The sequence below is a fragment of the Augochlora pura genome, chromosome 7, assembly GCF_028453695.1.
Source record: "Augochlora pura isolate Apur16 chromosome 7, APUR_v2.2.1, whole genome shotgun sequence".
Lineage (NCBI taxonomy): Eukaryota > Metazoa > Arthropoda > Insecta > Hymenoptera > Halictidae > Augochlora > Augochlora pura.
In genome coordinates this window covers 6,600,205-6,625,224 of record NC_135778.1, presented here as the reverse complement: position 1 = coordinate 6,625,224, position 25,020 = coordinate 6,600,205, and the positions used below count along the sequence as shown (strand labels likewise).

The 25,020-nt window shown below is 39.0% G+C and overlaps 1 protein-coding gene across 4 annotated transcripts in view; it reads right to left on the bottom strand.

Annotated features, from left to right (window-relative positions):
- The window catches only part of Ae2 (anion exchange protein Ae2), a 59,948-nt gene that overhangs the window by 34,424 nt on the left and 504 nt on the right, over positions 1-25,020 (bottom strand). The window contains exon 1 of one of the 4 annotated variants that reach the window (XM_078184839.1): positions 24,328-24,421. The exons of the other annotated variants lie outside the window; for them this stretch is intronic. The gene's annotated coding sequence lies outside the window, so the exon portion shown is untranslated. Of the gene's footprint in view, positions 1-24,327; positions 24,422-25,020 lie in introns of those variants that run through there. 4 annotated transcript variants of the gene reach the window in all.

Sequence of the window (25,020 nt, the reverse complement as noted above, 5' to 3'; positions counted from 1 at the left end):
GTGTAACACGAGACCACGTTTGTTTCATCGGATATTGTCTTTCGAAATATTCCAGATATTATTTCGCGTGCTAACGTGGCTCTCCTCGACTCTAGAATTTTGCAAACTCGCGATTCGAGAGATAAGAGCTTCGTTTCGTTACACGCGCCAGTAGCTTACATCGTACATTGTCAAACGGAGATCCACGCCTCTCAGGTTGTGATTTTTTTTTTCATTTTCAACGAACTCGAGATCGACAGCCCATAATGGAAATTTACGTCTTCCGTGATTCGCACTCCGCAAGTCGCTGCAAGTTACTACAATTTATTACTTATGCTATTTTAGTCAACGAATCGAGACGGTGATTTACAACCGCCTCGTGAGTCACCGGATACGACACGGTCGCTTCGAGGTAAATGGAAAACACGTGGCTAAGCCCTATACCTAATCGAGGCGTCTTCTCCAAACGCGACGTGAAAAAGGTTCGGATGATCTCGGCGGCGATCAACGGGTGCGCGAATACCGGGTGACCCTGACCGAATATGTTTGGTAGTGGATTAGATTCCTAGGAGTTTACACATGTACGCAGACACTTGTCGGTCGCGCTGCAGAAGTTACTCGAATGTACGCTAGTAAGAATTCGACTTAACAGAGACGAATCCGAAAAGAGAAATATACACTCGACAAAAGTCTGTAAATTTTTTAACGCGTTCAAAATAAGGGCCCTTACGAGGCCCTAATCTGATAGAACGCGTAAGATAAGGTTATACTTTATTAAATATAAATTAATGTATAATAAGTATAGTAGTGCGTGAACTTTTAATATTTTTACTTTGTATATTTTATATATGCTGGCGCTTATTCGATTAAACTTCTGTGCTACAAATGGGATTTTCAGAAATTAAATAAATAAAATAAACACCCATATTAGGTTGACGGGGCTCCCACAGAATCATACCTGTAGCCCAGATATGGGTGACGCAACGACGAACGTATTAAAACGCGATGACTTTTCTCAATTTAACTATAACAAAAAATCAAGTTCTATTGTTCACTTTTTCCACAGTTTAAGCCTTCCGCCAGTAATCTAATTTTCCGAGGGAAAGCTTCTTATTGCTGGTACTTTAGAGAATCCTTGTCCATAAAAGGTTCAAAGATGTACGACAATTCCATGCGCACCAATCTAATATAATACTTCGGTTGGATCGCGCGGCGTTGAAACACGGGACTTAACATCGTTGGTCTTCTCGCTCATCTCTAATTACACGTTGGGATCCGATTGGTGTGACGCAACGAAATGCCTGGGCTAGCGCGCGCGTGGTGCTCCGAACAGTACGCCGCCGCCGTATCTACCGCCGTGCTCCACCGCACCACCGCATCGCTTCGAAGAAAAAACGAAGAAAAGAAAGGGTCCCTTTCTACAAAAGGAACACGGCGCCGCTCGCCTCTCCGCTCTCCGACGATAGGCGTGGGCGACAACAGTCTCTCTCGACTCCCTTCGTTCCATATTGTTCGATCGTGTCCCACGATCCTCCGAGCAGGGAATAAGACGATTTAAGGTAAAGTACCTACCACGGTGGTTACTGTTGAATATTTGTACAATCGTTCGATAGATTGACTTTTCTAGATAATGTCATCAACTTTGAAATGTCTATTTAACACGTTTTTTTGCCCAACGCGATTTACGTGTTTCTCGCGAAGCCGAAATCCGGCTCTCGGCGCGCCATAACGTAGCCAACGATAAGCTGGAATATAAATAATGTAACTCGAGTATCATGATTGTATTATGATATTATTATCTTCGATTTATCGCAAAGAATAAAGTATAATATTCTTACAATTATTTAGTCGAGAAGCATACTCTTCTTGAGATAGACTAGTTTACTTTTTTTATCCTCAATGTTCATTAGACGGCGTAAAAGTTTAATTGAAAGTGAGGAGAGTAGTGATGACGAAGTAGCGAGTTTCAAAAGAAAAGTAGTAAATAGAATTTCACGGTATAATGTGATATGTTATTCTATATAAATTAATAAAAATTATCCGAGTAAATATTTCTCTTCAAAATGAACCCTTTGCACTTGAGTGGTGAGTCCGAGGCACCACTAAAATTGTTCTATCACGTCTCAAGGTAATTTTTATAGCAATAAAGTTTAGATTTAAAAGATTGTTAATTAATATTAATTGTTTTAATGTTAATTGTTACATAGAATGGAAATACTATGAACCAGAAAAATCATTTCCGACCTACGGTTAAAATGGCTTCGAGTACAAAGGGTTAATTGTTATGTAACAGTGTTCGTGCGAGTGTTATAATCAACAAGGCGTCACAATTGAGAGGTATTAAATAATAGGTAGTTTTATCTCACGAATATTGTTGGCAGAAAGTCAACCTTCCGTATTGGCACCCACCGAGCTCGTACCACTGTCAGACTAATCCACGGAACGAAAACCGGCTATCTTGAAATATTGTCCTCCAGGTGGGAGAGACACGAAATTGTGTACAGAGAGAGAGAGAGAGAGAGAGAGAGAGAGAGAGAGAGAGAAAGAGAGAGAGAGAGAGAGAGAGCACGTGGTCGATCGGTCGCGTGTCCGAGAGACGTTTGTCGAACGGCTCTCCTCGAGAGCCATCTTTGGCCGGCGAGGTCCGCGGCCGGGTAATTGAAAATTAAAATTAACGCCGACTTTATCAGAGTGTCCGGGAACGAAAATAGAAACGAGAGGATCGCGGCAATTGCCGTGACGCACGACCCCTTTCCAATTAGCCCTTAGTCCGTCTCCAAGCGCCATTCCTGACTTCCGAATTCGTCGTCGTTAAAGAATCAATTAATAATTACACCGTGGATTTTATACGTTCGCCTAATATACTCTCTATCCGTGTCGATTAACATTAAACCTACCGAGCTCGAACAGTGGCTACGCGTTTTGTTTTAGAATTTCTAATTCTAAAAAATAAATTTTTTGCTAATAATTTCGCATGTAAAAATCTTTATAATCTAAAAGATTTAAAAAAATGTGGAATCTGTTATTTTGACCGGTAGATTCAGTGTTAAACTAATCTCATATTTTCGAATTACAATTTCCGCGAGCGAAAAACCCGTTCACCTCTGTCGCGATCACGATTTTATGGATCACAATAGCTCGGTTGGAGCAATGTCTTCGGCGTTGCAAAACTTACGCAGTTTCCTATTTTCCGAGGCAACACATGCGGCCGTCACCGTACGATTGGCATCTCGCGATGCAGGTAAGTACTGCGACGGAACAGGGAAACCGATCGGCCGAAATGTAATGGGATGGTTGCGCGATGGTAGCGACAGGCAGCCGATGACGTTGTAACTCGCAGTTCTACGTGATTTCAATTTCATCGGATATCTGCGGTTCGTGCCTCGCCGCCGAAAAAAAAGAATGGAATGCGACGCGAATAAAATAGAGACGGAGAGACACAGATAAACCGCTTGCTGCCACTTGCGAGCTTCTTTATCTCTCGCATTTTATTGGCCGCTACTTGGTTTACCGCGCCTTCGCAGCGTGTGATTTACGACCCCCCTCGATGATGAATCGCCGCATCGCGACGATTCAGTTCGCTTTTTGTTCCCGATTACGGCACCGTAATCCGAAAAACCGGTTAGTTTCGTAAACGTTTAACAGTTTTCGGCAGAAGATTCGATCCTCGCGGCGATAAGGCTCGCGTTATAAAAACTGCCGACATCCGCGACAAGAACGATAGCTTTCACGTGAGATTAAACGAGACAAGAAATCGATCGAGGAGATTTTAAACGGTTCGTACGCGTCAGTGCTGTTGAAAAGTTTGAAATACGCGAATCATTCGCGAAATATTTCGTAGTGGCCTCGTGATGTCTGCGAGCAAACAAAACAAGGCAACGCAACGTTACGAACGTAAAATAAACAGGCGATTACGTTCACGATCCGTCAAGTATTTAGTCGTGACTCGGCGACCGATTACCAACCGAATTGCCTCTGTGAATCACGGTGGAATAATTATCGAATAAGGCAAATCTTCGCGCTTAACCGCGTAACACGTTTCTTAGCGAACCGAATCGAAACATAGCGTATCGACGTATTAGCGATGATTTGTAAACACAATGTACGAGTCAAGTGAGAATAAGTCTGTAAGTGCGAATGTATTTATTTAACAGACGAAGCCCTCTAGGGTACATATACACAAACTAAACAGCAATTAAAACAATGGCAAGATTTTGTAACGACGAGAATATTGCTTAATCCTCACCAAAGCTACTTAAAGATTTTAAGTCGAGTCAGAAAGTACTGAAATTATTAAAAAAAAAAAAAAAAACGCAATAGGTTAGGATATGCAATTTGTTGACCGTAAACTGTACGATGAACTTTTTTTACAAGAATATAATTTAGCCTTGTAAGCGAGAGTGACTGGCACGATTAAAAAAGTGCACTGACTTCGAGACTGTCTACACACCCTTTCAATGTTCAACATACATGCAAGCAAAAAACCTGTTGAAAGCGCGACGATATTATCGTAAGTGCCACGTTACCTGCGATCGCATTCAAGATTTCTTTTCCTAAACCGAAAGTTCCCACAGCTCGTGCGAGACGACAAAAAATGCCGAAATCCTCGGCGGGGTTGAATCGATCCGCGTTGGCAGGTATGGAGCGTTCTCCGCGGGACTGCGACGCTATACCCGCCGCGTTGAAAATCGTTTCTGACGAGCGCTCGTAATTGCCGGAAATTGTGCCGCAAACGCGAAAGACGCGCTCGTGGGTCGCGGTGTTCGCGCGGAGACTCGTTTGCCGACTGGTGTTCGATTCCGATGCAGGGACAACGGGACAAGCATTCGAAGCAGACGAACGAAGGCAAACGAAGGAGAAACCCACCAGGCGTTCCGATGAAAAGATCTTGCGAGAGACAACCGTCCTTTTGTACTCGCCTAGAGCAACTGGAACCCTCTTTTGTTTTCGCGCCATCTGTCTGCCGGCGCGTTACGTCAAATTCTGTTTTTCACTGTATTCATTCTTCTGTGTCGTCAAGGTAGTGTCGTTATTCGTTCTATGCAGCTATTTTGCCGCGTTCCAATGAACGTTATTAAGTTCGATCCGGACTCGTCGCCGACGAAATACGCGCAGCAAAACAATCGAGAAGAAGGAAGCGTGGACGAGGGTAAGCGGCTTTTAACACTAGATTTACCGGCTATTTACATATATCTGTTTCTACCTTAGAAAAAGTGCTCAGTGGTGTTTCCAGTCTCCATTTACTCTTAACCTCTTAGGCATGGCACTATTCTTCTTAATATATATTTTTTCCCGTATAGCTATATATAGTATTAATTACATATATTATTTTCTTAGTATATAGTACATACACACTTTCACTTTAATCGTTTACTTTAATAATTAATGAAACAATTGAATAAAGCACGAAACATTCGCGAAAGCCACTATAGTGGCGTACGGTGTCTATACTGTAAAATAAAGCTCTAGAGACTGTTCAATGAACAATAAATAGTAAACAATATTTACCTTGCCAGTCTGACCAGGTTCGCGAACCGACTGACAATCGAATATTCTTGCCGGCCTACGAACAGTGACATAACCCAGACCTTGTTTACGTGTCGTACGAAATCCTCTACCTGTACGAAACCAGTTCTTCGACTTGTCCAACGTAGCCCCAAGCACGTGACATAGATACATACATTCATATAGTGACTAGAATTAATATTTGGACACTACGGTTTCCGAACAGTATTACTCTAAATATTTGTTTATAATAATCTTATCGAATATATTGCATTTGAATATATTGAGACATTTAATACAGTTAACAGAAATATACATTTTATTAACTATATATAAATAGTTTTTGCATAACAAGTAATAAACTATCTAATGTCGATATTTGAACTCGAAAAAGTATTGGGACAGTTAGATGAATTATATAAAATCTGTAAACAAATATATAGAGCTACAATGTTCAGAAATCGTAGTATCCAAACGTTTAATGTATGTAGACACTGATCAATACTTTTTCAAGCAGTTAAATGAAATGCAAACGCACAATTAATAATATAATATTTTTTAAATTCAGTCGATTCTATAAAAAACCACTTGTACCACACTCATTAATTAATTTAATTGAATTTTGTTCTCGCTGTTATCGAACACCTTCCGTTTATGTTTATACTATTCTGTTTACCCTAAATCTTATTGGTAATTGTCTTCTTAACCCGCAAATAATAAATATTAAAGAATAATTTCGAAACGTTAACTTTGTTGCTCAGTATTTTTAAAAAATGGAAATTAAGATGTATCTACGTGAAAAATGATATTTCCTTAGAGTTCTTACAACATCTTAACGTTAATAAACGAACCGTCATTTACAAAGATTAAAAATACTCAAAAAGGCTTACCGATATCCCGCGAGACGTTCAGCTGTGAACTTTAAATGTCAGTAACTTCCTTTAGGTACTCCATAGTAACCGATATCGCACGTTATCGATCGTGCGTGCATGCACAAAGCGAATTTTGTATTCGAATTGATATCAGAATACGCGTCGAATTGGCACGAGAAACGAGAGATATCGGCGCGAATGAATTCCTTCGTTAAAATATATTCGAATTTCGTTGGTTGCCCGATCGGTAAGACCAATACTTTTTATATGATTGACACGATTAATTTTTTGCAAAATTCCTAATATACATATGTAAAAAAACTATACAACTATACGATCTACTGATTTGATAAAATAAATCCCTGCGAAAGTAAAGAATCGTCTAGAAATTATCATACAATGGCTGCTCTATAATTATACTAGAATCATCGAAATTACACCACAGTTATCCGATTTAAACATTATAGAAAATATATATTATACGAATTAGAAATAGTAATAGATTGAACGCTGTAGAAAATAGTGGAAGACATCCGACGAAATATTAAGTGTATGTAATTTTTAAGTTAATATTCAAGTGTTACAACTAAGAACAGATAGACGACTTTTCGTGTAATGTTATATATAATGTTAGTCGAGTTAAACAAAACTCGAAAACATATGTTATTGTGCGATTTTCAGTGAGACCAGACTATACATACTCATGGAAGCCTATCGAGTGACTTGATTTCCTTTGAAACGGAGAACAAGCAGGAAGAGGTAGCGGAATACGCGCGATATACATTTACCTACGCGTGCCAGCTAACGCTCTATACGCCGGACAGCAACATAATATTTGTAAATACTTCACGAATTGTATGTATAATATAGCACGTCGACGAGTATGACCTAGTAAGAGCCGATGAATAAGTAAATTCGTATTACGTAGTGACAGGCCTAGGCACGTCCGTGTACCCTGTTATGTCAACTTTTTATGTCCTACCTCCGCTCTGAAATATTCAAACGCCGCGAGACCGAGCGAGTCGGCGGCCGTCGGGTCGTTCGCTCATTTTTTTCCGGCGAGCGCTTGAAAAATAGTGCGTTCGCTCGCTATTACTTTGAATTATCGTTAACCGCTCGATTTACGATCATTTTCAGTACTGCAACTTCAGACCAAATTTATACTATTTCCTAAGCTCGCGTTAGACAGCGGATTATTAGGGCAGGGAACGTAAGACAACAGCCGAGGGTAAAGGCCACAAAAACTTGTAACGCGAAACGAGGCACGAACGTCGAAGATTTCGAAAATCAGGTCGAAAACTTCTGGTCCTTCCTTCTTGCGCAACCTTGTGCCAGAAAAGGCTGCGAGAGAGGAGAAACTGACCGCGTGCTCCTTTCTCCCGTGGTCGTATTGTGCCGGGCCATTCTCGTATCTCGGAGCGCTTTGTTTCGACGATTTATTCGCGCGAAAGACATGCAGTACGTTCTCGCCAATTTTCCCTCAGTTTGTAAACAGAAATGAACTGTGTCAAAAGAGTTGATACGATCATTCGATGCTCGCGGCTTCTTTTTATAATCACTGATTGTCCACAACTACTAAAAACGAATCAAGAGGCTCGAGTAATCGTATCTACTCTTCTCAAATTGTACTTTTTTTCTTTACAAGTAGAGAGTATTGAGGAGAATTTACTGTACTTTAACAAATATTTTCTGAAGTCTCAATTATCTTCAAATCAGTTGTTTCAGTTTGAATCAGTTGTTGTCGAAAATCCCAACAATATTAATACTGCTTATATAACAGCATTTTTATTTTATTTTCACGTTCCAAATTCCCGTACCAGCAAAACATTGTGGAACGAATGAAAGAAAATCAGCGAATAAAAAGCATCGAGAGCGTGTTTCATAAAAAGAATTGTGAAGCGGTTTCGGGTAGAAAAATTCGTCGGGGAACGCAGTGAATAGGAACGACGGATCAGTCGAGTTTAATTGAAGGAATTAAACGAGCAGCACGGGTGCGATCAACAGGATTATTAAGCGCTTGAGCGTCTGGTCTCGTCTGGTCGACTCCCGTCGCATCTCGTCGCGTTTTTCGCGCTTTTCACCCTCGATTGTTGCGACCGAGCGAGCGGCTCTTAACTTCGTTACCGATCCCGCTTAATTATGTCACATGACGGCAAACGATGACACCGGGGGCAACCACGCGGTTCGCATTGCAAACAGTTGGGACCGTTTCTGCCGCCTTGTGAATCGTTTCCACGTGACGCTCGCTCGTAAACGATCGTTGATCGTTTCTTGGACGCTCGAAACACGCTTTAATTAGACCGGTCACGGTATTATTTAGCCCTCGACTCCCGCAGCCGGCACGGCGGCCGAGAACTAATTTCCGAGCATCGAGTTTCCAATGAATCTCGTCTGCTCGCTGAAACACGTTACTTTCGTTTCCGAACCCGCCATCGGACTATATCGGCGGTAACCTATGTTTCACGTTTCAATTCGATCGATCGTATGCGAGTACTAGCCCTCGAGTTCAATCCTGAAGCTCGATGATTAACCCATCAACTGCCGCAATCCACACTTGGGATTTAAAAAAAGTATATAAAATAGATAATAAATATTCTTACGCAAATTTTGTGCACACTTATAACTTTTTCTGCCAAAAATCCAAAAATAACAATTTGACAGATAATAAGTTAATACACTGCATCTATGTACAATGCGGTCTCTAATAACGTGATTTCGATAATTAATCAATAATAAACCTAACACAACTTTACAATTCTCTTGTAAGAGGCGGGAAAGAAGAAATGCAAACTCGTTCGTCTGAATTGCAATAATTGGATCTACTCCTGGCACACTTTTCTTACTTTCTATGCTGGCTCGCACATCCCCACCATTTTATTGCACATCCAATCACTAGAGTGGATCTTATCTCAGTAATGAATCGTTATCCAATCAGAGCGAATAAAATTTCTACATAAGCCGTCGCTAGCGAATCAAGCTCCGGCCTGGAGATGTGCAGTAGAAGAACCCAGTACTGTGATTTCATTAAAACTGAATCCATTTGACATTTTCTTATATCGAAACTAAATGTAATAAATACATTGTACCGTGCACATGTGTCTACAATACAAAATAATATGCGTGTATTTTCCGGGGAAAAGGGTTCAAGGGAGGAGCGTTCTGTAATTATGCGAATTTTACTTTACCTAATCTATTTGTATGTCTAACTCCTGTTTCATTCGAGGAAATACAAAACTCACACAAATAATTCTCATAAATCATTCGAAATTACAGGTGGCTCCCGGTCCAAGATATTGTGCGAACGCCATAATAATATCGTCGAAAGGGGAACAATTTCCGCGCTGTCTACGATCTATAATGGCGATTACCGTTACGTGACGGATTTACACTTGTACACGTATATACATAATGTACATGGATGTAGATAGTTCCATTAAACCGAGTTAGGCGGTTGATATCGCAGTTATAAGGCAGTCGGCGTTGTTGCACTCGGTAAGCCGATAAAAAATGATTTCTATTCCGGGAAACCAGTCTTCGTTAAGGTACTTGACCTTTCTCTGTCCCGCTTATTGCCGCCATTTCCGTTCACTTCCTTCGGAACTCGTGACTCGCGATTGTTTTGTTGCGACAAAGGTCGATAAGCGGAATCTGGATCAAACGAAAACTATGGCTTGAATTAAACAAACTTAGGTATCGAGTAGCAAATTGATAGGGGACGTTTATTCTTTGCTCCTCGAGGATTTTCTCGGATTATTTGTATTTATTCGCAAAGTAGTAAGCAATATTTTTGGCAGATTAACACTAGATTTACAAGCAATTTAAGTATACCTATTTTCTTTAAAAAATGACCAAAAAAGTTCAATAATAGTAATTGTAATAATAAAATAGATTTATAGACATTATCAATTAATCAAACGGTTAATTGTTTGTTCATAAAACTGTTCCTTTAGTTATGGCTACAAAAGTCATGATATCATTTCGGAAAGAAAATGTTACATGTGGTAGGAATTTTCAATTGAAATTGCCAAATCAGTCATTTTTATTGGTCTGGTAAATCTAGTGTTAGATACTACAGTTTCATTGTATTCCGAAAGTGCGACTTAATAAATTCCAAACAGTTCTTCTTTCGCGTAGCGCCCAGCCTTTGTTAGAGAAATCGATGAAGATCGGTTTCTAAGGCAAACAGCGTGCTGACGAACAAAGGGTTAACGAATCTGCAAACTACCTCCCGAAACACGAGCCAGAGAGTAAAAGGCCTGTCGATCTCGCAGCCTTGGCCTTCCTTGACCTATACGCTTCCTCTTTAATTCAAAAGAACGGCCTCGCGCAAGTACCGTCGAACTCTGCCACCACCTACACCTACATCTACGTGTATCTACGCTGCCTCTACAATTATACCTACTACAACACGTTTCACTTCTATACCAGTATGTATATCTATATTTATACGTGCACAACTCAGCAAAATATTGCAGAGTAAATACAAATTCAAATGAAATCAATGAGGTCTGGCCCGCGTATTTTTTTTTGTCGACGAAACGAAAAAATGTCTTGAATTTCTACTTAAGTTAAATCTGTGACATGTAATATGTATATTCCTTAATAAATGCTTTTTTTTGTTCACGTATAAATAAATCAATTAATTTAATCAAATACTGTTTAACTTTCTGCATATAGTATGAATTTTATATTATTTAATAAACCTTCGCTGCAAATAAAAGTATTACAACAAACTAGGTTCGCAAAATTTATTTAATTGAATAACGCAGCCGCAATTGCGCGTAGTTTATTTGCAGTGTGAAGTTTCTCTCATTAAAGGTAGTTTTTCTCATTAAACAGCAGAAACATATCTGTGATATACACCGAAATCTCTAATTATGTAAATGAAGACTAATAAACGCTTGACCCTTAGCGGACGACGACTTTTCCGACCAAGTGATATAACAGGACGAGGCGATTTTTTCAGAGGTGTCGAATGTCTTGTATACAAATTATTTTAATTGGTATATAATAAAAATATAATTTGTTAGGTTGGAAACTATGAAACAGGCGTTTTTGTTTAGCCTGTGTTCAGCTGCGACGCCCGTTTCATAGTTTCCAACCTAATATATACGATTATATGTAATTATATACGATTATATGCAATTATGTAATTTATATACGATTATATGCAATTATATATTTTATGTACAAATTATATTAACATAAACACCGACTGTCGCTTCTCAATCGCCCTGCCAAACGATACGCCGTGGCGACAAAGTGTCGCCTCTCGACCGCAAAGGACTAAACAAAAGCGAAATTAGTCAAAATAAATATCCAGATAAGAACTGCCATCGGCAGTGACTCGTCGATGCTTGTCATGTGCACGCACGTAACCTTGCGCTTACTTTTTCTTTACGATCTCGAATCGCGGTGTCCCCCTGTGGCCGCGGTCGCGGTCGCGACGCGGAACGACCCATATTCAGCGGTTAAACGCGACGCGTTCTAGTACTCGCGGTTCGTTTACTGCATTACTACCGTGGCGTTGAACAGTAAGGAGCGATATGGTGCGGCGGCGAGAGATTTCACGCTCGTTCGAGCGATAAACTCCCACGCGCCTTATCGTTCTCCGTCAGCCATGCCACTTCGCGACTGTTTATTTCGGAAATGATGGACTCGGTCGTCGACAAAGCTGTATCAGCGAAGAGTTGACTGTCAATTTTATGTTTCTATTAACCCTTTGCACTACAATAACATGACATAATAAGTCAGATTCGTGATAAAGATTTCATGCAAGATCTACAGAATATGAATATTATTAATTTTTTCTAAATCGAAATCAAATTTAATATTTCTGTAATGAAATTCTAAAAACGAAAGTAAATAAAAATAATAGAAGAAACAAAAATTGTTTAGTGCTACTAAGAAAAATACTAAGAATAAATAAGTGCTAATCAACGCAGCGTGAAAGAAGTCGTAGTGCAAGGGGTTAAGGGGAAATTATATAGATTTAATTCGAGAATAAAAACAAAATGGAGAGGAAAGGAAGAGACGAAGTTGCAAAAGGATCGTAGCGCCGTGCCACGCAACCCACACGCGCCGGGGTAAATATAACAACGTCCCCGCCTAGGTCACGGCTAATCGGTTGATCGTGCATACCACCGACCGGACAATGCTAAGGCTATCATCGATCGCGCGATGTGCAAACACCTTTATTTCCACCTGTCGCTGTCGGTGACGAGCATCGACGCGATCACCACGGAATTCCTACGACGGTTTCCCTGTTTTGGTTCTGAACTTAACACTTTCTTGACCGGCAGCCTATAAATCGGCTTTTTCTCCTGATCTGTGGCTGGTGAATTGGTTGTTAATGATAATGACTCTAGAACCGGACAATTTCTCTGAAAACCCAAGTTTATTGACCAAATCTTACTAGGAAAATCTGTCCAATACATTAAAATTTCCTGTATAATATAAAAGGTAACTTTTCAAAACATACACAGCAATTTTATTACAAATCAAGCTTAATGCCATTTTCCAGTTTTCGCTTAAAGTTTATTACACACTCCGTTTGTTTAATTGGCGGGTGTCTGAACGATGTTCTATATGTACAAGGTAAATATTGCAACTTGAGATCTGATAAATCAAATAAAACGATTGGTTGTAAAATGATAGTAAAATGATAGGTTCAATGATTGCCGTCGATAAACGGCCGCTTTTATTTATGAATCGAGTCGAATACGCCATACAGTGCTGATGCAAATTCTCCCGGCAAGCCTTTAATAAATTCCGATTTTAATGAAGTCGATGATATTATCGGCAACACTATATTTACTTCTGCATAGTAATGTGAGATTATAGGAGATGTAGATGTTTCAGATGTTTGATCGATTCAATGCACGTCTCTTGTTGAATGAGTAAAACTCATAAATAAAGATCGTAATTAATGAAAGACATGAAAGAGCAAATTACGGAGGTAAACGAAGGAAACTAGGGAAAAGAAGATCAATGAAAACAGCGGATATACTTAGTATATATTAATATATTATAATATGGTATAATATATTATAAATATATTAATATATGTAAATTTATATAATAATAGTAAGTATATTCAGTAAAACTGGAAGGGGTACAGCAGCGAGCTGAAGGAGCAACGAAGCTCGAACGCGATAGTCGCCAAGGTTACCGAAAATTCAAAATCGATCGGCAATCCTGTATTATCTAAGTTCTGATTACAGTAATCAAATAGAACTCGAGCAAATACGTAGGACCATTTACGATGATATTTCCCTTTGAAATGTTTCACTGGCCAGCACGTTGCCTCTCACGTATCTAAACACGGATAGAGACATCGGAGGAGCGAAGGTGATTTGGCAAGTTTAGACTCTTCGGAATCGTAAACAATTATTCGACGTGCTACGTTACGCTACTTCTGCGATGGCGTAAACAGGGTGATGCGACTGAACACTAAACCAATACCACCGCCGATCGAATGACCGGTTTCACAATTTTTGTTTCGTAATTGCTGATGTCATAAAGCTGTTAACACTAGAATTTGTTAAATTTATTTATTTATTTAGACATATATACTAGTATGAGAATTATGAAAAATTTAAATAAATTCTACCCTGTAGTTCTTATAAGGCAACACTTGTCCGTAACTTTTAGATCTAAATTTAGTGTTAATTACTTTGGTGAATCTGACTCGTGATGGAGATTTGTAATAATGACCTCTTTGTTCAATTGTATTAATAGTTACTAAAGTAAACGATTAAAATAAAAGTGTATATATTCAATTCACTAAGAAAAGAATAAATATAACTAATTATATAGCTATACCAAATATAAGAAAATGGTAATTGAGTTATGAAAAATTTCATTCGCGCAAAATTCAGTCGTGCCTAAGAGGTTAAGTATAATTTTAAGTTTCGTCGTATTTGTCTACATGCTATAAATGCATAAAGACCTACAGTCTAATAAATAAGTAAAAATAACGATCTAAAGTATAATGTGCAATTTGCATGTTACCAAGAGATAATAAATACTTTTTTGTAATTATGCACTCGTAAAACGCACATTTCGCGGACAAGCAAGGAACCTTGGAACGCAAAGTGTTCCGAGTGGGTGTGACTTCATCGTTCTCGACTTTGACGGAGCCAGCAACTGTTGTCCAACGCGCGCTTTCAATTGGACATTTCTTCTTCCTCGATATCGCATCGAACGGCAACGAATTTATCGTTGGATGATCGATCGACGAATAGGAACAACGTTCGAACAATAAATCTCGATTCTTAATAACAGTTCGTTGGTAGCCGTTTACCAGCCGGGTTTGCGGATTGCATAAGCGAAATTTATTTGCATCTTTTCTTACGCGCGAACACGTTGTCGCGCACAAGAGCGCGAGCATTATCACCAAAGTGAGAAAGAGAGAGAGAGAGAGAGAGAGAGAGAGAGAGAGAGGGAGAGTCCGGCAACCATGGATCACCTAATAAATTAACCGTGTCTAAAAAGTTGCCGTGACAATCGTGCTCTCTCGTTTCCTCTTTCTGTTTCGCGTGCGACCGGAAACCTCCGAGCGCCTAGTCGTTTTCATACGTTTCGAACGAACTCTCGACCCCTTGTTCGTGCACGCAATAACTACGTACGTATATCGATCGTAGTGCTAGCAATACCACTAAAAATACCCTAATGTTTGTAAGGGAAAGTAAAATGTGACATTATAAATAAACACTGTTTAGGTGATATAGATCAATTTTCTTATACTCTTTTGTGCTAGCGTGATCTTTTCTGTGAATGAACACTTGAGCTATACTGAGCTATATGTTTGTTAAAATGATCATCCCCTGATTATTTAATCCTCTGAATGGTTTTATGGATTTAATTTTTACTCTAGACTTAGATATAAATAAGTCTAGCTATAGTCTAGTGAACTGATCTTGACTAACATCTAAAAGTAAATTAAACTGCTTGATCCAATCATAAAAAAGTTATTCGATTTTAAAAGACGCAAGAACATACTTATTAGACTGACTGTACGTATAGAGCTTCGCTACTACGAGCAAAGACATAACCAATTAACTCAAGAAAAGTCAAGTTAGATAAAATAATTATAACAAGGTCTTCCGAATCGATGCAACCAAGCTTAGAACGCTATTATTTATATGGCAATTGAAGTAGTTTGATGTTCTCCTTACGACTAAATCTAATTACAGAACAATTATCTTGATTCTGGAATAACTTATTAGAAGAACGTTATAATCTGCTTAACGGTAAATCTATCGAGCTGGTGAGAACAACCGGTTACACAGTTTTTGTTTTAACCTCAATGAAATTATGAAGACTTTCTGACAGAGAAGAATTGAACGAAGTTTTTAATTAGAACACACATTAAATTAAAAATGATAAAAGATCTATATAAATATAGAAATAAATAAATATAAAAAGGTCTTTTCGTTAGTTGATTGTAGGGCTCGATATGTTTTGTAATAAATCATTTTATTTATTTATTATATACGGTACCGATTGAACTGTTTTTTCACTTAATTCTAAACCGATCCCAATAGAAAATACTTTTGAAATGTAAAAGCGAAACTACAATAGAAGAGCAATTGCACGGCCCACGGATCCACTGACAGATCATTATTTTCGTTTGCGTTTGGATATGTAAGAGTTAAATAGCAAAGTTCGCGGGAGGCAGCGCGTGGGGAGAAGAGCTCGGTATTCGGAATCGCAACAATTTCGTAACAGGTAACTTTCCTATTGCGTCACGCGATTTCGTTGAAGCTCGTCGAGACTCGAGCGCACCATTCCCATTCCATTCGCATGGTCGCCACTTTCTTCGATCGAGGCCCGCGAAAACCTGCCAAAGAAAACGTTGCCCGTTTGCGAACGGGTCTTTTCAAGTCGAGCTCACGTTTATATCCGTTTGGGTGGATCGCGGGCGGCTCTTGGCCTCGGAAACGTGTTCCAGGTATCCGAAACTCGAGAAGAGTTTTACACGGTACGACTCGACCGCGGTCGAGTGGAAAGAAAAAGTATACCGTTGCAGTAACGGCCGGAAGACACTGACAAATATTTTACACTAGATTTACCTGCAATTTAAGTATAGCTATTTAACTTGATAATTACTTAACAATTTATAACTAATTGTATAACTATACATATTTCTACCAAGACCAGTCAGTGTCAAATACTTTGTTTATCATGGTGGTTTCATTCACTTTTTTTTGTAATTTAAGGAATAATGTGAGAGAAGATACTGCACTACCATAAATCAGTACTTAGTATGGGTGAATATGTACATATTATCGACGATTATATTGGATTCCAGGAATATGCAACCTATGACGGTTGTCCCAATACCCACGATTGCTTACTCCCTAATGCTCAAAATCGATAGAACCGGATTTTGGAGCCCTCTAAGTCTACTACCTGCACGACTAACTACCACCGTCGATGTTCCCAGCACTACCAAAACTTCCGAACCGCGCTACAATAGTAAACATAAACCGTATGTGCTAATGGCACAACTTATTATGAGCTCCTGAAATACCAACATTTAACAATTAACAGATGGACCTTTAAGAAACGACAATAATGACGGTGGACCTTTTTAAGAAATTTCCAACTGATATGTTTAGAATCATTTATAATTCTATTTAGCAACTTTTTTCACTGCGTTTTTGAACACACTCATAGGCAAGTTAGCTTTTCTATAGTCCTCAGCGGGACTTGGGGAAAATTTAGATGGACCCTTTGCCGTACCATTTTTTTCACGGTTATGGTGAATAGAAATTTTCAAATTGTAATAATTTCTTAGAAGGAAAAGAAAGTTTATTATTATTAGTATAACTTATATACTGTACAAAGCGATTGTAATAGCTAACTGTAATATACAACTATTATTATTTAAATATTATAAAAATTAACATTTATATTCGTGAAAGTACGGCAAGGGATTAATTGTCAGAAGAAATATAGTCAAGTAACAATTACACTCAAACGGTTCAAACGGACCCGAGCTCTGCCGTCCGTCTGTTAAGCAAAAACCGACGATCCTTGAGAAGAATGTTGAAACAAGGAACTCTCCTCGCGTCCTCGTAAATATCGGTCCGTTGTCTCGTGTAGGACAACGTCGCGAAGGCTACAACAAACGATGTCAAAGACGCTGAGGATCACTCGTAATTCAGACGTTTACCTTTCTTAAGCCTTGAAGGCAACAGTCTCGATAAAACTCCGCTCGCGTTCCCGTTACAAACGCAATTTTCGAAGAACCATGGCTGAATAAGCCCCCGAGCCGACTTTTACTTCTCGAACGAGCGTAAAGTTGCCCTCGACTCGAATCAGGCCGACGAAAGGCGATGCATCGACGCGGCTAGAACCTTCGCCGTGCGTTTTACCATTCAACGATTTCGGACCTAGTCGTAGATCTTGTGATTAAAAGAAGCGGATAGCTGTCGAAACGAATTAGGCTGACATCGAACAAGCTTTGCGATATTATTGAAAAGAAACCGCATCAAAATTCTGACTCACTTGTGGCACGTAACGCCACTACTACGATAGCCAGATCTTTGAAATATTTTGAAGATCTTACATCATAAAATTTTTTTTTATTAATTAGTTTTTTGACTTTTACTCGTTTACTTTTAGACGCCATACATTTAATTATTAATTTTGACTTTTACTTTAATATACTGTAAAGGATTTTTTTCTATTTAAATATGTGGAATAGAAGCCAATGTTATACCAGTGTCCAAATACTTTTGTGAGTTTCTGTATATAAACATTAAGAATAACACAAAAATTAATTACAATATATATAAATATATATAAACGATTTGATGTTTTTGCAGTAAGCATAACATGCAGCTTAGAATATTGTTAACTTATCTGGTCTTCTTATTAAACGCTACTTATGTAAAAAAGAAAAAAAATAGATAGAAATGTATATGTACGGTAAACATATGTATAGGCAATTTAACTGTCGTAAAAGAGTCTTTAATAATGCAAATATGTACTCCAGCGACCTAAATTTTGCCAACACTTACTCTACTTTAAAGAGTAATTGTATCCGGCTTTTGTCACCATTAAACTCCGGATATTTATGCATTTATGGTATACATAAAGACTGGTTCATACACAAGCAATTTAGTAAAATATCGAATAATTTAATCAGGCTATTAAAACAAATTACATAAACAGATTTTACTATACTATTAACCGCGCCTGAACCGATCTTAAGAAATCTTTTCTTCATTAGACTTTCGTAAACGATCACCCTACTTATGGACAATACTGATTACATATTCGTTGGCGTGCGGATAAATCTCGCAGAAGGGAATAGATGGCGAAAAAGAACGGCAGTTTAGGAGCATCACGACAGAGGCAGCAGAATCAATGGATCAATTTTGAATCGAATCATCGCATCGCCGCCGATCGTCGTGGTCGAGTCGATGATGAAACGATTCGTAGCTGAGGTCGCTGCGGCTGTAGCGACCGTTGCGAGACATGTCGCGTGTTGCGGTCGACTCGATTAAGCTCATTGAAAACGAGACCGTAACTCGTGACTGGTGCGCGGCCGACCGGCCCAAGCAAACACATCAAACGCGAATCAAACGAATTAGTCGATAATCGTTCCTATCGCACGCGTCGACACTCGGCTCGTGCCCCGATAAATCGTTCCATCGTGCGGGCCGCTTGCTTGACAAACAACTATAGGAAAACAAAACTCTTAGCCGTATTGCAACTATCACCAAACAATAACTGTTACCGTTTTCAATTAACGCTGGACGACAACTTTTTCTGCGTTCCGAGAAATTCGAAAAATTTCAAGACCAATTTCATGTGAACACTGGAGCTGCTACAGCTTTTAATAAAACGCAGTAACCTTCTTAGAACTGGACTAAACGACTTGAATTGTTTTTAAATGGTAAAAGGACCAGTCTACTAGACAATTACTAGAATGCTTTTTTTCAGCTTTGTTATTGCTTAGAATGACAAAAGGAAACGAATACTGGCATTTTTAACTCTTTTATGTAAGCTCAGATAAAAAAGATTGAGAAACAAGATTTTGAATTTGTTTTCTTTTATTCCAAATAATAGAAAAATTGTAATAAATTAGTTTAGTCATGGTTTAGTATACTAGTCCATTTATTATCTAAAAAGAAAATTCAAATCGCTTAAGCCACTTTTAAAATAGTTATTACGAGTAATATTATATTACCATATATTAGTTATTTAATTAAGAATTGTCCGAATATTAATGAGAGTCACTACATATTCCGGTAAAAGAATTTATCAAACTATTTATTAAACTTCCCATAGAAACGTTCCTATAATTTCGGTAATTGTGAAAACAAAAAATCAGGAACCAGTCTTTTAGATAGCTCCAGGGTTAATTATCGGCAGATCCAGAAAGAACGCCGTCGATTTCAAGAAAATCAATTAATTTGCCAAACAACGAGTCGCCTCGAGGACATATGGCTCTATGTTGAATTCACAAAAAGGTAGAACCGTTTAGACGTTATTTATACAGATGCGGCTGAACGAAACGCAAGGAAATAAAAACCTAAACGGGTATTCACGAAGGCATTATCGTTCCCGGCTGTCAACCATTTTTAGAACGTCAGACAAACGAAAAGTAAATTTGCATAAGCAGCTGTGGTCCAGCAGTTATTATCGTTTTAGTTGAAAAGTGGTAATTAGAGGCAAAGCGTCGTTACATATGCTAATTGCTCTAAACGGAATCAGTTTTCTCGTCTCCATCATTACATTGATTAAATTATGGTACTCAACCAAATTTATAACCAGGACTTGAATAAAAGCAATTACGCGAATAAAGATAGAAATTTCAAAAATATTTCAAGTAAAAAATACTAATATATTTGCAAATACTATCTCCTTCAAGTCTGTCATATACGCTTCATTTAAACTCATAAGGCCATTATAGTGGCCTTCGAGGATGTTTCGTGCTTTACTCAATTGTATTATTAGTTATTAAAGTCAACGATTAAAATAAAAGTGTATATTTATAATACACTATGAAAAGAATATATATAGCTAATACTATCTATAACTATACCAAAAAAATTATATATTAAAAAAAATGGTAATTTAGTTATGAAAAATTTCATTCGCGTAAAATCGAGCCGTGCCTAAGAGGTTAAGTACGCATATCGTAAGCCCTTATATTTGGGTTCGCAACGGATTTCTCTATAGCAAAATGAAAACTTCTGTTCAATTTCTGTTCCGAGCTGTTTCGGCCGGATGGAAATATAAACTTCCGGAATTTAGGCGGGCGTTTCAATAAGCGAATTGTTGAAAAACTGAATATACGAACATCGGACGTGGTGTGTAATTAGAATTTCAATAGGGGGTTGGTTCGCCGAGAGACGTTACCTCGTGGTCCGACATTTTATTTTCGTAACTAGCCTCCATTGAGAAAAGTGTACACAAACGTGTCCCGACGTTTCGGCGACATTCACAAGGCATTCGAATTGTTGATGTTTTTCGAGCGTGGCGGCGTTGCACCTCGCGCCGTCTCCTCTTATTATTCTTTTGGCCAGAGATTCCTTACTGTTTGACACGCATCTGTTCGCCCGCTCCTTTGAAACGAGAGTGCAAGACCGAAAGAACCATCCGAAACGTTTGCCGATTATGTAAACATCTGCGATGAAACCTGATCGCTGTCATACCAGTTCTTGCGAGTTGAAACGAACCGCTCGATTGGAAACATTTTCAGTCGAAACAGGTTCTCTTCTAAAATTCAACTACGCGAATGGCAATGAAACAATTTCCGTCGTCAAATACGTGTAATCGTATATTTCTGAGAGTGATCTGTCGGCTCTTGTCAAACAATCATTAGTTCGTAAAGTATCGAACCGTTTTTATTCAGATCGGAGGCATAATTCTGATACTTTCAAACTTACGATTATAAACTGAGATACTTTTCAATTACGCGTGACATACATAAATAATAGAATTTTAATAGTAAAAGATAGTAATCATTTCCAATGTAATATTATTTGATACTTCATACGAGGCATGATTTATTATTTCACGAATATATACGATCGAGTTACTAGTAAGTGATTTGTGAAAACTCTTTGGTTTAATTCTATGTTTACAATTAGAAACATCAATGAATGAACAACAACGACTATCCACAGTCTGCCTGTTCTAAACGCATTGTTCTAGGTATAATCGCACCATTAATCCCCGTAACAGAGGTCATGTAAGTACTAGGGTCTCGCCCAGGGTCTATGTTATTGTCGTGGCAAGTATGCGAAACACTATCGAAACGCGTAGACGAAGCCCGAGCCCGGAGTAACCACGAACACAGCAGGCTCAATTTCTGTTTACACCCAGAGACCATGGAAACGCGTCAGCCCCTCGTACGCGTCTTCGTTCCCGTCCAAACAAGATTCGCTTCGAATCCATCGGCAACGCGGCACGCGCCCATTTTTTCGAAAGCGCTGTTTGTCGACTTTGAAATTTTTTTCGCCAAGGCTACGGAGAAGATCCGCCACGTGGCCAATTTCACCGGCGATCTAAATCTGCCTTCACGCGCGTTCTGGGAATACAGAATGATTTGTCGCAATCAAATCGACACTTGCACGCCATCACGGGCTGCAGAATTCTACGAACATCCGATAAGTATTCCCTGTACCTTCCGTTGTCTTTTAATTTCGTTCCCTCTGCAATCTAGACTGTACTATGTTACACGTAGTTTAAACTTCTAAGTGATAATGACAGCCGTTAGAAATTTTAGATACGTTGAATATGCTGTTCCAGGGTATTAAGACAAATTTTATGCAAACTGGCATAGTCCTCACGTTTAAACATAACCTTGACTAGATCCTTCCACCACAGACTCAAGTAGACCGCGGATTCTTATGCAAAACAAATATTTTCTACGATAATTGCAAATACTAAAGCTATGTATACATTCTTTTTTATTTGAATGACTTGAAAGTAGTACAATAGTATTTTTCAATTTTTTTTACGTGTTACTACTGTTTTATAGCTGCTTTTACGCTGCTGTTTTGCAACAACGTATCGAAAGGAGAGATACACGAAACCATTGAAGGATTAAATGTTTATCGAAATGGAATTCAAAATAACTGTAGGAGATATAATGTTTACCACTGACGTCAACTGGAACTAGGTAGAACGATAACCGATAGATAATTACTCGCCACTGCAGATAAGGGCAACTGCCGAACGCCGAACGTTCGCGAAACGCCCCTAACAAAGCATCTAAAGAGTTTCCTAGAAACTACGTTCAGGCAAAAAAAAAAGATCGACAAAGATCGAAAAAGATCGATCGTTTCGATGAAAGCTTTATCACGAAAAAAACTGATTACGGCGACATTATAATTCTCGCGAATTTGTATTGTGTTCAGCGAATGCTTAGATAAATTCCAGGCAGGTATGTGAGCACGTCATTCGGATCTAAAGAAGAGAAAATTTCTGCGCTGTTCGAATTTCTTTTGCTGTATTTATTTGTGACGTTTTAACAGAAATTCTCATTTGCCCCGCTCTTCTAACGAGCAATCGACAAACACTCGCGAGACCTCTAAGCAACTAGAAGAGGATATTGGATTATCCGATGAGCAAGGTCTATCGATTTAACGTCGCACTCGCGGCAAGGCGTTAACAGCAGATCCGAATCGAAACCTTTCCGCGTAATTAAAACGTTTTTAAAATACTTTCATCCGATGAAACCTTATTACGCAGTCATAGAATTTCATATTTTCCGAAGCTCTGTGTAAGAAAATGTATCGTATAAATGAAAAGAAAATCGTAGTTCTTATTAAAAAGTAAAATCGTTTCGAATACCCATAAAATCCACAGAATCATGTAAATTTTCTTATAATATATTTATATATTAATCGCATCAATAAATACAAGATTATCTACCCCAGTGGCAGAAAAACACCTTCGCACCATATGTGACAAGTGTATACCACACTAAAGCGTTAAATTTATTCTCATCAGTAAAACTAGTGTTCTTCCAATCTTCATACGCCCATTTTACGTACGTCCGTCACCATGTTGACTGTACGAATACGACTGAGATAATCTTTATGGCTAATTACACTACTTCTGTTTTTTTACGTTTTTGTGAAAAGAATAAAACTGTTGCGTAATTGGAACCAGTGTACTGTAATAATGAATATTTGATATATTATGTGTATAGTATACTACATTCCTCTTCTTTGGAATATAAAATAATTTCCTGTAAGCGAAAGATTTTGTTCGCGCTGTACTAATTTCGGGCAAGTTTCAGCAACGAGTTTCGAACCTAAAATCGTGCACCTCCACCGAAATGTATTTTTCGATGGTCACGCGGTTCATCGTTTTATTGTTCCGCGTATCTAGAAGTGCATCTTGCTCGACGTAATCGTGTCGTAAAAGCTAATCCATCATGGCGAGCGACACCCCCATCGGCCTCTAGAATAACAAACGATATTCGAGAGCGATAAAGCGCGAAACGTATCCGTCGCTCGGGAATCGACGGAATCGTAAAACATCTGATACGTGGAACCGCGCGGCCGCCCTTCCGCGAGACTATTCAAAAATAGATCGGCGGTAGCGACGTCGTTTGCGGCTTCCGTCACCAATATCTCAGTGCCCTCAACCATATTCACGCCCACGCGAACGCGACATATTTTCATCTGCATTCGCGCTAAATTATTTCCACCACTCGATTGCAAGCGGGTCGCTTTATATGCCATACGCGGCAAAACGTGTAACGGGACGGTATCTCGCGTCCGAATCTGTGCACAACACGTGTGCCTACACGTTGCATCACATCTCGTTCGGACGGCGCATGTCACGCCCAAACTTTGAAACACGAAAACACCGCCGACGGTTTTCTCATATGAAAAAATACGTGCGATACTCCTTCGTGCAACAGTAATGATCACATACGAAAGATTCGATGCTCGGAAAATAATGTTTCGAATCTAGTTGTCATACGTACCAGTTCCTATACGCGCGTTGCTTTACGAAACTGTGAAAACTATACTTTTCCCTTCAATTCACTTTTAAGGAATTAATTCCGTGAAAACACCACATTCCAGCGAATCTGTCGTGTTACTTTTGTTATACTATGGTACAGTATAATAGAGAACCTGCTTCGCGCAGCAGAACGTAACGACGGGTAACACTGGCCAAGAAACATTGAAATTCACTGCTTAAATACGCCAGGCAACGCACCGTGTCGTAAAATGATTAATGAAACGTAAATGTGATCGCACAACGGTAAGGTTTCTCGGAAGGAGAGAAATTCTCCACGCTGTTCTAGCATGGTAATAGAATTAGACAGACCCGTCGCTGAACAATACAGCGTCGATGGCAACTAAAATGGCCACGCGATAGTCATCAACGTCACATCGGAAACATGTCGAATTGCTCGTGAAACGAGAACTCGGAGGAACGCGACAAGCCTCAGGCGCGCTGTGAAAACGCCCTGGTGAAATCGAAGTGTCGGTCGAACCTTCGGGATATGTGCGTATGCATAAGACCTGCGGCCGGAGATGCGCACGTGTATGTAGATATATACGCGTGTGCATATATGTATAGACGTCGGTAGAGCGGGAAAACAAAAGAGCGACACGTTTCGGTCGAAGAGGATCGATCGATCCACGGGGGTAAGAAAAATTGAATCGGTTTA